The sequence below is a fragment of the Anolis sagrei genome, chromosome 1 (assembly GCF_037176765.1).
Source record: "Anolis sagrei isolate rAnoSag1 chromosome 1, rAnoSag1.mat, whole genome shotgun sequence".
NCBI lineage: Eukaryota > Metazoa > Chordata > Lepidosauria > Squamata > Dactyloidae > Anolis > Anolis sagrei.
Genome location: NC_090021.1, coordinates 291,676,538 through 291,688,825, shown reverse-complemented (window position 1 = coordinate 291,688,825; position 12,288 = coordinate 291,676,538). Strand labels below are relative to the sequence as shown.

General features: G+C 37.7%; 2 protein-coding genes across 3 annotated transcripts in view; one reads left to right on the top strand and one right to left on the bottom strand.

Annotated features, from left to right (window-relative positions):
• The window catches only part of AVEN (apoptosis and caspase activation inhibitor), a 125,030-nt gene that overhangs the window by 75,528 nt on the left and 37,214 nt on the right, over window positions 1-12,288 (bottom strand). The window lies entirely within an intron of this gene.
• The window catches only part of CHRM5 (cholinergic receptor muscarinic 5), a 60,756-nt gene continuing 50,100 nt past the window's right edge, over window positions 1,633-12,288 (top strand). Inside the window, exon 1 of the mRNA XM_060760085.2 lies at window positions 1,633-2,290. The gene's annotated coding sequence lies outside the window, so the exon portion shown is untranslated. The remainder of the gene's footprint in view (window positions 2,291-12,288) is intronic.

The following is a 12,288-nucleotide window of genomic DNA, read 5'->3' as shown; positions in this document are numbered from 1 at the left end:
ATCAGAATAGCTCCCTCCCTCCTGACCTTTAGAAAGAAATTAAAACATGGCTGTGGAAACAAGCCTTTGAACAATAATTCAGCACAATAAGAGGATATGGAATAAGTGCAATTATGACTGGAATGGCTCCTGGACTATGATTTTGGATTGTGTGGTTTTAATTATGGATTTTAATGTTTAGATGCTTTAAAATCTTTTGGGGTTTTAATATATATGCTTTTTATTAGTATGTCTGTTTATGCAGCACTGAATGTTTGCCTACTTGTATGCCACTCTGAGTCCCCTTCAGGGTATGAATGGTGGGGTAGAAATACAGTAAATAAATTATATTGAATAAGCTGGTTCCAAGTATCTTATCTTTGGCTTAGGGTATTTGAAATAAATCAAATAAAAATAATATAGGACAGAATTAGACCAATAACCATCATTAACTATAAGATGAACTAGGCAAGGGAAGAGGATAACCTGGCTAGTGACAGGATAACATTATGATGTTTTGGTTATAAATGCTAATGTTATGGTCACCTCCTTGTCAATAATTCATTCACATTTTTTTTCTCATCTTTCCTAAACATTTTTTTACCCATGGTTTGGATGCTAACTCTTAGCAAAAGAGAGTGCTCCTTCCACCTGCAGGAAGAACTGTGGTCCAACTCACATTCCTGCTGGAAGTTTGGGCATTTTCACATACTCCAATTCCTATATACGTGCCCTGGGTCATCTGGAGAGAATTTACTGAAGTGCAATAGGAACAGAAAAGTTGGAGGGGGGGCCATGGGGGGAAGAATTAATTTAAAATAATGCCTCCTTTCTGTCCTGCCTCCAGAAGAGTCCTGTGCAAGAAAGTCCACCTTGCTACTAACAGGAGCATTTCTTGGGTCTAAGACAGGTTTTCCCATTCCTGGTGTGACAGAGAAAAAAATAAGAAAAAAATCATTCTTAAAACTTAACTCATAAAATTAGTTCTGGTGATAAAATTAATGATGAAAACAATCTGATGATAGAAGTGTTCAAACCTGTTTCTGAAGTGAGTTATCCCTATGTGCCTTTTGCTTGCATCAAACAATGCATATTAATTACAGAAAAGGTTATCATTATTCACATGGCATTAAAGTGAACATTTCATTAAAATATTAAATCCAACAACTATCCCTAAGTAAAGAACTCATATTCCGGGAGGAGAAGAGAAATTTGAAATGCATTTCTATTTAGAATGTAATCCTAAGCATTAACTACAAAAATCGATGAAAATTACTTCCAAAGAGATATATTTTTAAAGATAGAAAAAAAAATTGAAGTACACATTTTGAAATACATTATTCAAACCACTTAAAAACTTGAATTACACTTTTCCCATTCCAATTGTTTTTAGATAATATCAGCTAGCTACCACCCCCACCTCCAAGCTTACTTGGAAAGCATTTTCCCAAAACATTTGCTGCATAAAAATCTGTTTGTCAATTTCACTAATAGCAGGTTTTCTAGAATGACAACCCATTCAGACAGAAAGGACATATCAAACCTTGTAAAATCATTTTCTTTCTCTTCCTGCCAGTAGACATTGCTGTCCATCAGAACAAAAAATTAGTGGATTAGGTATTTAAAACGTCATCCTACCAGTCCAGTGCCTGACTTGAATAGCTCATATAAACAACTCATTGATGCAATGAGTATTCACTGTCTTGAGATATGACACAACACACTACACCCTTTGGGAGTTTCTCCCCTGTTGGCAAGCAGCATTTCACATCTGTGCCTGACAGAAGCACAGAAAAGCAGACTGTTCAACATCCGCTACCAAAAGCAGGCTGTGCAGGTAAAAAGTTAAGCCAGAACCTTCAGCCCAATGAACCTGCCTTGCAAGAAAACATAGTTTCAACAAAATGGATAAGAGAAAGAAGTTTTCAGTATTGGAATTCATGTGAGAAAACCAGATGGGATTTACTGAATACTAAAGCTTTCAATTAATATTTGATAAATAATGAACATCTGAGTTAACAAGATTTGCTACATCTGTCTCTATTGTTTGAGAAGATGAAAAGCCCGTTGCTTTTCTGTGGCATCTCAAAGGAAGAATAATCTGATATACCATTTGGAGAGCCACCCAAGGATCTGGAATAACTGGGAGCAACTGGAAGCAAGCAGTAACAAAATGAAGCAGCAGCACCAAATGAGACAGAGAAAGGAAACTGCAAAGGTACTGTGCACAAGGCTTTTCTAATACAGAAAGCTACCTACCTGGGGAGTATTTATGGAGACAGAGCATCTCAACATTATCTTCATCTACTAGGTAAGTTTTATTTTAAAGAAAATATTTTTATCTCTTTAAATAAGAATATTGCTCGGAATCTGTGACTGTAAGTGGATTTCATTGATACCCTCATCCACACCAAGGTTGAATTTCAAACCTTCAAGCTACATTTCCTTGCTCCATTTCCTGCACTGTACAAATAATTGATTTTATTTTTTTCAAATTACCTTATTAAATACTCACTAGATTTGTCTAAAATTACTAGCTAGGTTTGGAACTGCTGTTTGTTTAAAGCTAGCAAATGCAGAAATAATGACCACAAATATAAAGTCATGCCACAGTTGCTATTTACAAAGTAATATTTACTGTTCCTCTATATTTAATGGAAACTATTACAGCAGGTAATTTAATATAATAACAATAAATTTTAAACATGTCTTTTATTAAGATAAAACACATGCTTAAAATACACTATGAAAACCAGCCCAGTGTCAATTATAGTTAGCTCTGAAACTATAGTAACTGGTGCTAGTGCACAGCATTAAACAATGAAAGCTTAATATACAGTTTAAATTCCAACTGAGAGTAAGTGTTAATCCCCATTACACATGAGATCTAAAAACACACATTTTAATCAAAAATAAACAATAACCAATAAATTAGAGTCAGATAGCACCATTAAATTGGTTATGATTTGATAGATGACATGAATGCTGCATATTACCTCAAATCTAGACTATAGTGAAGAGCTTTAACAGCAACATTTGATGGTTCAAAGACTAGGAGCTTACTAATCTCCCTCTTTAAGGTTTTTGCCTAACAGAAAGGCTTACACTCTCATCAAGAACCATTATGGATGACTACTGTTTAATATAAATAATGAAACAATAGAAATGCTGTTTCAATATTCAATTAAGCCAATATTTATTTTCATGGATTATATTTTTCATTTCCTCCTTCTTTCATTTACCCTTCGTAATACTGTCATTTACTCAGATCTTTTTCTTCCTCATATTTCTCAATAGTGTGACATCCACCTCCCTACCAAGAACAAACACACTTTCTGCTTCTCTATCAAGAACAAACACGGAACTCTCAATAAGTCAGGTTAAATAGTTTTAGTAGCCATGAAGCAAACTTGACAGCCAAAGCTCAGAAGAAATGCCCAAGTGGGGGAAAAGACCCTTATACTTTCCGATAGTGGGGATCCTACTGAAATGTAGACTCATGTTTAAGATCCATTGCTCTTTAAATTTCTCTAGAAACATGAATTCATTTCTGACAGCTTCTTCTTCCAAAATAAAGAAAGGAACCTGGATTTGGCTCTTTTTGCCCACTTCTTCACTGTCATTCAGAAAATACATGCAAGGAAGCTTTGTCTGTTTTCCTCATCCAGATGTATCATATATACAATAGTTACAAGGGCATGTTTATTTTAGCTCATCTACTTTCAATTGTTGTTTATTTTAGGGTTCTCTGTGGCTATAAATATTCTGTGTTACTCCAGACTTTCGGTAGAAAAGTAACTGATGCAAATATGAGAATACAATTTACCACTTTAAAACTTTCATGAAAATAGTAAGAGTGGCTCCAATTTGCTATTTTGATTATACAGGCAGCCCCCCCCCCCAAGTTACAAACAAGATAGGTTAGTTACTTGGATTAGTATGTAAGTCGGACCAGTCATATAGGGAGAGAGGGAGAGAGAGCATGCTTTGGATCGCATAGGAATGGGTGAAAACCCATGTGGTGTTTGTTTTGTTGTGTGTGCCCCTGTTCCGGAGCGTTCACCTCACTTTCTGTCCCTGTGAAAATTGGATTGTGAAAAACTTGGTTTGTTGTGGAAACAAGAATTAGTGATACAGCTTTAGTTGAGATATCTTTTCCCCATGATAACTCTTTCAGGAGCAAATTTTCCTTCACTTCCTGTTGTCTCACCCCCGATCTTAATTATGAGTCATTTGTAAGATGGATGTTTGTAACTTGGGGACTGCCTGTCTTTGGATCAGCCCCTTGACAGCTATACACCACATGAGGCTGTTTCAATTTAGCCCAGGTCGTGACTACCTTAATATAACCTTGCCCCAGTTTAAGCTAGGGGGAAAGCTCAAATCCTGATCCTTCCTACTGATCAACAAAGTGACAACAAAGATAAGGAATTGTGTCCAATCTGTGGCCCTTCTTTGTTTTCATTTTTCCTCACAGATTTTAGTAATAATTTGACTAAATTCAATTGCTGTAGCTTGAAACAGCTCTATTGGTATGCCAAGTATTCCAGGTTATTTATTTCTCCCAAGTACTCTGAATCGAGTTTCTACTTCACTTTGGCGGTGGAATATGCTGCCTTGGAGTGTGGTGGAGTCCTTGTGGAAACAAGGATTGGTAAGAAAGCTTCAGTTGAGACACCCTTTTTCTATGATAACTCTTTCAGGAGTGAATTGTTGTTGTTGTTGTTGTTGTTGTTGTTATTATTATTATTATTATTATTATTATTATTATTAAATTCCCTTCCTAGAGGTAGTTTTCTCTCACTTCCTGTTGTCTCACCTCTGTTCTTAACTATGAGTTGTTCGTAAGATGGATGTCTGTAACTTATGGGCTGCCTGTACTTAAAACATATCCTGTATCTGTTCACAACTACACACTATGTGCAAGACTACCTTACCGAATAATAGACAAAAGTAGATAGTACCAGACATGTACAAGTTACATTTTCAAAGCAGACCCATCAATTTCACTTGATGAAAATACTGATAATCTATATATAGATAAAAGTAACTTGGAAATCCTACTCAAAAGTTACTCACTTCAGAAATACTACACTTCTGACCTATAAACTTCACAAAATGTAGAAAAAAGTAAAATCCACTTTTCAAAATAGAATAGATGACTAATAACGAAGCACTTTTTTAAAAAAAAAACTTTTTATGCCTTAAGTTAGGATACACAGCTGTAGCCTAAAATCAAAACATCCCAAAAGTACAACTTTATATTTATCACTAAGGGCTTCTTTACAGCTCACTGAACATAGCACAGACCTGATACTACTAAAACCTTTCATGACAGATGCCATCAACAATGGGAACAGAGAGAAAAGGTGAGGACAAAATATCAGTCAGGAAACATACAACTATCAAGTGCAACTTTAGAAAAATCTGCCTACCATTGTTGTAAATATTTTAAGGAAAGAGTAATAAATGCTGAGTTTTGATATCTATGCTACTTCCTAATTTCACTTTTGAGCACAGGCAGTTTAGGCCACATGATAAATTCAGTTAAAGGGTAGACAGACAAGACACTAAAATAACGTTATCATAGAGGCATAATGCATAATAAGTCAATCAAAACAGCCAAAATTTGATGTAAAATTGTTTCAAAAGAACAGGTGTTGCTCTAACATGTGGTTTTTTATTTATTTATTTATTTATTTATTTATTATTTAAACTTATATGCCGCCACTCCCCTGGGGCTCGGAGCAGCTTACAAGAATAGCTAAAATCTAACAAAGTTTAAAAGCAATTTAAAACAATTTAAAAACAACAGTACCAAACATTAAAAGCCTGTCGAAACAGGTATGTCTTACATGCCCTGCGGAAAGCTGGTAAGTCCCGCAGGGCACGAACTTCAGGTGGCAGAGCATTCCAGACTGATGGCGCCACTGCTGTGAAGGCTCTGCGTCTGGTTGCCGTTAGACGCAAGGTCTTGACACTGGGGACTTCCAATAGATCTTGGTCCTCAGAACGGAGGGATCTCCGGGGTTGGTAGGGGGTGAGACGATCCCTCAGATATATTGGCCCCAGACCATGCAAGGCCTTAAAGGTGAGTACCATCACCTTGAAAGTGATCCGGTGCTCAATTGGTAACCAATGCAGCTGTAGTAAGATTGGTGTTATGTGGCATCTCATTGGAATTCCCGCAAGAAGCCGAGCAGCTGCGTTTTGTACCAACTTGAGCTTCCGAATCACCGACAGAGGGAGGCCAATGTAGAGGGCGTTACAGTAGTCCAGTCTTGAGATGACCGTGGCCTGGATCACCGTAGCTAGGTCACCCCTGGACAGGTAGGGGGCCAGCCATCTAGCCTGCCGCAGGTGAAAGAAGGCGGTTCTGCTCACGGCGGAGATCTGGGCCTCCATTGTCAGCAGAGGGTCCAAAAGGACTCCCAGACTCTTTACCAATGATGACGGGCGTAACGCCTCGCCATCCAGGGTGGGCAGATGGATGTCCCCACTGCCCGGTCCACCCAGCCATAGGATCTCCGTCTTTGCTGGATTCACCCTCAACCTGCTGGCACGCAGCCATCCAGTAACAGCCTCGAGGCACTGATGGAAACAATCGGGTACAGAGTCCGGTCGGCCTTCCATCTTCAGCACCAGCTGAGTGTCATCGGCATACTTGAACCAGCTGAGCAAAACCTTGAACCAGCTGAGCAAGCGGTCGCATATAGATGTTAAACAAGAGAGGGGAGAGAATGGCCCCCTGAGGAACCCCACAAGATAGAGGGGACCTCTCAAGAGACCAGGCCTCCCCTCTCCACTCGCTGTCCACGGTTGTGAAGAAAGGAGGACAGCCAGTTTCTGCTATCTAAATTAGAAGATTTTTAAAAAGTTTTATTGCAAGGTCTTTTAGGTATGATCAAAGGGTAAGGTAGCTCTATGGGATCTCCAGGAAAAGGTAACATGAGATGAAGTCTAATGAGTTTAAGAATTAGAATGGTTCTAAAAAAGGAGGAGGATACTGAAGCCCTGAAATCAAGAAGGTAGAAGAGATATTTAAGGGATCAAATTTGGCTCCAATAAAAACAACACAAGAGCATTTTACAGTCACACTAGAATGTAATCTTGTGTACATTACCAATCGTTTTGCTATGTAAGGCTGCAGGCTTCCACAGGTTCTTGCCAGTGGAAGATTCTTTCTTAGAGAGGAGGCAGTCTAGCAAGGTGGGAAAACCAGAAGGATTTTGATCTGACAAGAAAACTTATTTTTCTCAAAAGTGAGACAGGAGTAAAGTAAAGATGAAGGCCTCCTGCTACAGAAATAAATTGTAGAAAGAAAACAAACATATCACTCCAAAAGAGAAATGTTTTTCCTTTCCGAATAACAGGGAAGCATATTTGCAAATGAGTAATAAACTGTGGGCAGTATTGAATAAGGCCAGTCACTTAGCAAAGCAATGGTGCCTAGAAAAAAACAGGAGAGATGACCCCCCCCCCCCCCCATCACCAATGCAGACCTCATGCACTTACAAAACTACTTCTCAGGATTGGGAGGAACTGTATAGTTTTGGGGAAGTGTGAGGTTTGAAGAGCAGGGAGGATGAAAATTCTGTTGCAACTGACAAGGGGAATGACATACTGAGCCTTGTATGTTTTGTCTTATGAAAAGGATATGATGTTTTTCCTTCAATAATGACTTGTTCAGTAGTCCACTGTAAGTCATTGCATATCTCTAACTACTGTTTTGATGTATGCAACAGGTAAATAACTTTTTTCTCAATGCAACAATACATAGAACAAGTTATATTGCTGGAAGTGGTGAATGTTATGAATCTGAGAAAGATCAACATCAGCAATTTTATATAAAATTGATGGAAATCATGTTTCTACTAATGGTTATAAGTTACTGACATCTGATTAGCCACAGATTTAAAGAAAAAAAATCCTTAATTTGCAAGACATCTCGAGAAACATAAATTCCTCAATTCCATGTGGCTTCTTTTCTGGAAACAAATAATCTCCCTTTCAACAGGAAGTTAATATAGTCCTAAAGATGCAAAGAGAATGCTGCATACCCATTTGCCTTCCCAGAAGAAACTGTAATAAAGCTCAGTCTCATCAAATAATGCAAATGAAAAGCTAAACGTACGTATCCCTGCTCTATTATATCACCAGAATACAGTTGGGAAGTAACTAATTCCAATCACCATTTAATTGCAATCAGTTCAGTTTTCATTAACTACAGTATAACTACTTTACTTTATAACTAATGTAACAAGGCACCACTGTACCTTTTAGTTATTTTATAATTACTGGGATATGGCTACACTAGATGGTAGAGGACCTGTAAACCAGTGTTACTCAAGAATGATGGTTTATGGGCTGATGCCAATTCACAGAAAGTTTCCAGGAAGGAAAAAAAATACTTATAGCCAATGGGAACAAATGTAGCAAATCATGGCATTTCTCCAACCAGTGTTCTAGTCCCTGGCACATTCAGAGGGAGGGGGGACTGTCAGAAGCATGGTTATAACCTGGTCTGTTGCTTCACGCTGTATTTAGACCATTACATAGACAAGACAACGATGTGCTTCATAACACAAACCAGCAGCATTTAATTTTTAAAAAAACATCTATTCTACAAACACACACACACAAACACACACATTAAAGGAGAGAAAATAGCTCCTTTAAAACTGAAACTACACCAACGTATCTTGAAACAGTAACAATGACATACTAAAAATAACATCAATGCCACTTTAACAGAACATATCTGTACACTAAACCTGAATTATCTCTCATTTATACTTTGTATAAAAGAAAAAGCTGAAACTATCATCATAGTTCTAACAAATATAAATGGGGCTTGTAGAGAGAAATCAATATATTGCTATGCAATTACGGGAACTATATTTTTTTAAAAAATATGTAGTACTATTGATAAGTGTGTTATTTTGTCTTTTTATGTTCATTTTCCAAACTTAAAGCTTGTCACAAAAAGATGTTTCATCTAAAAATGTGATGAATTTTAACACAATACTTATGTTTACATGAAAATCAGTAAATAAATCTGCTGATGATTATGAATAAATGGTGTCACCAAGTACACAAACATTAAAATATTTCAAGATATAAATTGTTGCCAAAAAAAGTAATTAGCAAGGACAATGAGATCTAACTGGATACTGTGATGCAAACCAATTTCCCCTTCTACAAACTGTAGGTGAAGATTATACCCACCCCATTATTTATTATAGTTGCTCTGATACATCTTTCACAATTTAAAAAAACGGACTATAGCAAAATCAGTCATTTCAAAGAGGGTACTTCATTAATCTAGCTCATACGACAACTTACTGTGTCCATTATAGACACATCTAAAAAGAGGTAATTTAATCAACAACAATGCTGCCACATACTAGAATCCTAGATTCATTATACCAGAGATTGGTAACAGCCAGTGATAGATTAAGGATGATTTGATTTTTACCATTAACACTCAAACACATTGCACAGTTACTCCACCACCACCCCACCATTCCTGCTTTACTGGATACTTTTCTGGTAAAATAAATAATGGAAAAACAGGTGGGAAATCACAATTTGCACACAAATTGAATAAACGGCACCTGGATCTTCCATAAAATTAAGGGAATGTATGAAGTGTGGCTACAGAGTGAAAACTTTACTTGTAAACACCTTAACTTTGGGGTCAGGGTTAGATGCTATATTTTCAGAGTTGTGGGTGCACTTTGTACTCATTAATGTTTAGGACTGAACTGATGTCATCATGTAGAGTGGTAAGTACTTTTCTAAACCAGCTTTGCAGCCTAGGACAAAAATTGCACACATTTAGTAACTTCTGAACAGTTTGTGGTATTAATGATAACAAGACACATTCTCCTATTTATGTAGTCCAGAATTTATGTAGTCCAGAAAATATTATGAAAGATCATTCCCTAATTTCTGAACTATAATGATGTTTAAGCGATTAAAAAACTGGGGACTTTGTTACTTTAAAAAAAAAACAACAAGATTTACGGATACGATCAATCTCTTTCTCGCTCTTGCTCTCTCCCTCTTTTTTTGTTTTTTTTTTTTTGTTCGCCTTCAAAAGATCAGGCAGATTTTTCCACACTAGTCAATTTCCTTACTACTACAATGAAACAAACTACTATGGACTGGCCGTAGGAAGCTTGTGCAAGAGCAGCATATCCGCTTTCTAAATCAAAAAATGGAACACCTGTTGAGTAGAATTCTAATGAAGCCAGTTCTATTTATTTACTATTTTATTTATTTTTATCCTACCTTTCTCCCAATCCAAGCACTCAAGACAGATAACAATGAATATAAAACTATACTAATTAAAACTATGCAAATATATTAATAATGAATATAACATTTTAAAAACAATTTAGATTGTCAAAACTATTAAACATTAAAATATTTAAAAGTATGTAATACTTTATACCAGTGGCTTTCAACCTGTGGGTCCCTAGGTGTTTTGGCCTACAACTGCCTGAAATCCCAGCCAGTTTACCAGCTGTTAGGATTTCTGGGAGTTGAAGACCAAATCATCTGGGAACTCACAGGTTGAAAACCACTGCTTTCTACCAACCTTGAAATCTAAGTAACATAGCATTTAAAAACTAATCCACATGAGTTTGTAAATGTCTAATGGCAGAGAAATGGTCTTACCAACTGCTAAAAGGCAAGCAAGGATGGGCCATCTTGTCTTTTCTATTTCCAAAGTCTAGGGACATCTATTGAGAAGACCTTCTCCCTTGTTCCCACCAAACAAACTTGAGTGGGTGGTGGGACAGAGAGAAAGCCCTCTCCAGATGATCATACTGTTCTTGTAGGTTCATAAAGAGAGATACAATCCTTCAAATAACCTGGACTCAAACCATATAGGGCTGTTTAGCTCAAAACCAGCACCTTGAATTGTGCCTGGGAACAAGCCAGAAGTCAATGGAGGTGTTCTAACATTGGGGGGGGGGGGTGCTCTCTGAAGCCTGTCTCAATTAATAACCTGGCTGCCATTCTTTGGCCTAACTGGTGTTTCTGAGCATTAAAAAAAACAGTTCACCATAAAGTGCAGTACAGTAATCCAAATTGGATGTCATCAAGTCACATACCACAGTGACCTGATCTGATTTCTTCAGGAATAAACACATTTGGCACAATAGCTTTGACTATGCAAAACAACTCCTGGTCACTGATGAAACTTGGGCCTCCAGGTTCAGACAACAATCCAGGAGGACTCCAAACTATGAACCTACATTTTCATGGAAAGTTCAACCCTGTCTCACACAGGCTGAATCCCTATTCCCAGGTCCATCTTACGACTCACCAGAAGCATCTGTCTTGTCTGCAGTTGAAAAGTCAACACACACACTCTAGTACCTTGCCTAAAAATGGAAGACTGGTCTATAACTACAGGGAAACTTTCTTCAGGCGTGTTGGGATATTGCCTTGATGCAAAGAGGCATTAATTGCTTTCCATACTCACGAAGGCAGTCCCTTTCTTAGCTTTGGCTAAATATCAGCAGTTCTTCAGGCTAAACTGACCTGTGCACTTTTATCATGGTTTGTTTGTTCTGTATTTCTGGTCATCCAAATATGTGTAAATAAAACAGGTGCTGCCATTCAAGAGGAGGGGATATGGTAGTGAAGGAAAACAACCCAGTGGAGAGAGGGGGGGGGGTGAGATATCCCATGGTTGTTCCTCCTTCTGATTTATCATCCAACCAACAGATTCCTGGCTACTCTAATAGAGCCCCACCTACATAGCACTGCTCTTAACATGTAGCTGGTGACTGGGAAAAGCTGTATGATGGAGGACTTGATCCTAAACAAGCAAGTTGACCTTGCATGGATAACTGGTACCTGATTAACTGAAGAGTGAAAGCAGGATCAGAGGAGTGTGGAGGAGTAGCAATAATCTACTGTAATTAAGGTAGCCTATCTGACAATTTCTAAAGTTTGAATGTATACATTATAGAAATAAAACAGGATGGGGATCCTGTTGAAGTTCCATCCACCCCACTACCCAACAATCACCCTGTCAGAGCTGCTGGAGGTAATCTCGGAAGGACAGGTTTCTTATGTGTAGCTGTGGTTCTTTGGTAATTTGTGTCCTCACAAAAATATTTTCGCATCTGCACAGAGACCCAATCAGAATGTTGCAGAGCTAAGAAGCTCGGCAGGAATTCTCCCCCCCCCTCCATTTATTCTGCATGTCCTAACCCACCAAAAGCTACTGTCCCCTTAGTTTGAAGTTGATCAATAAACTATAAAAGGTAAAGTTTGTCCCCTGAC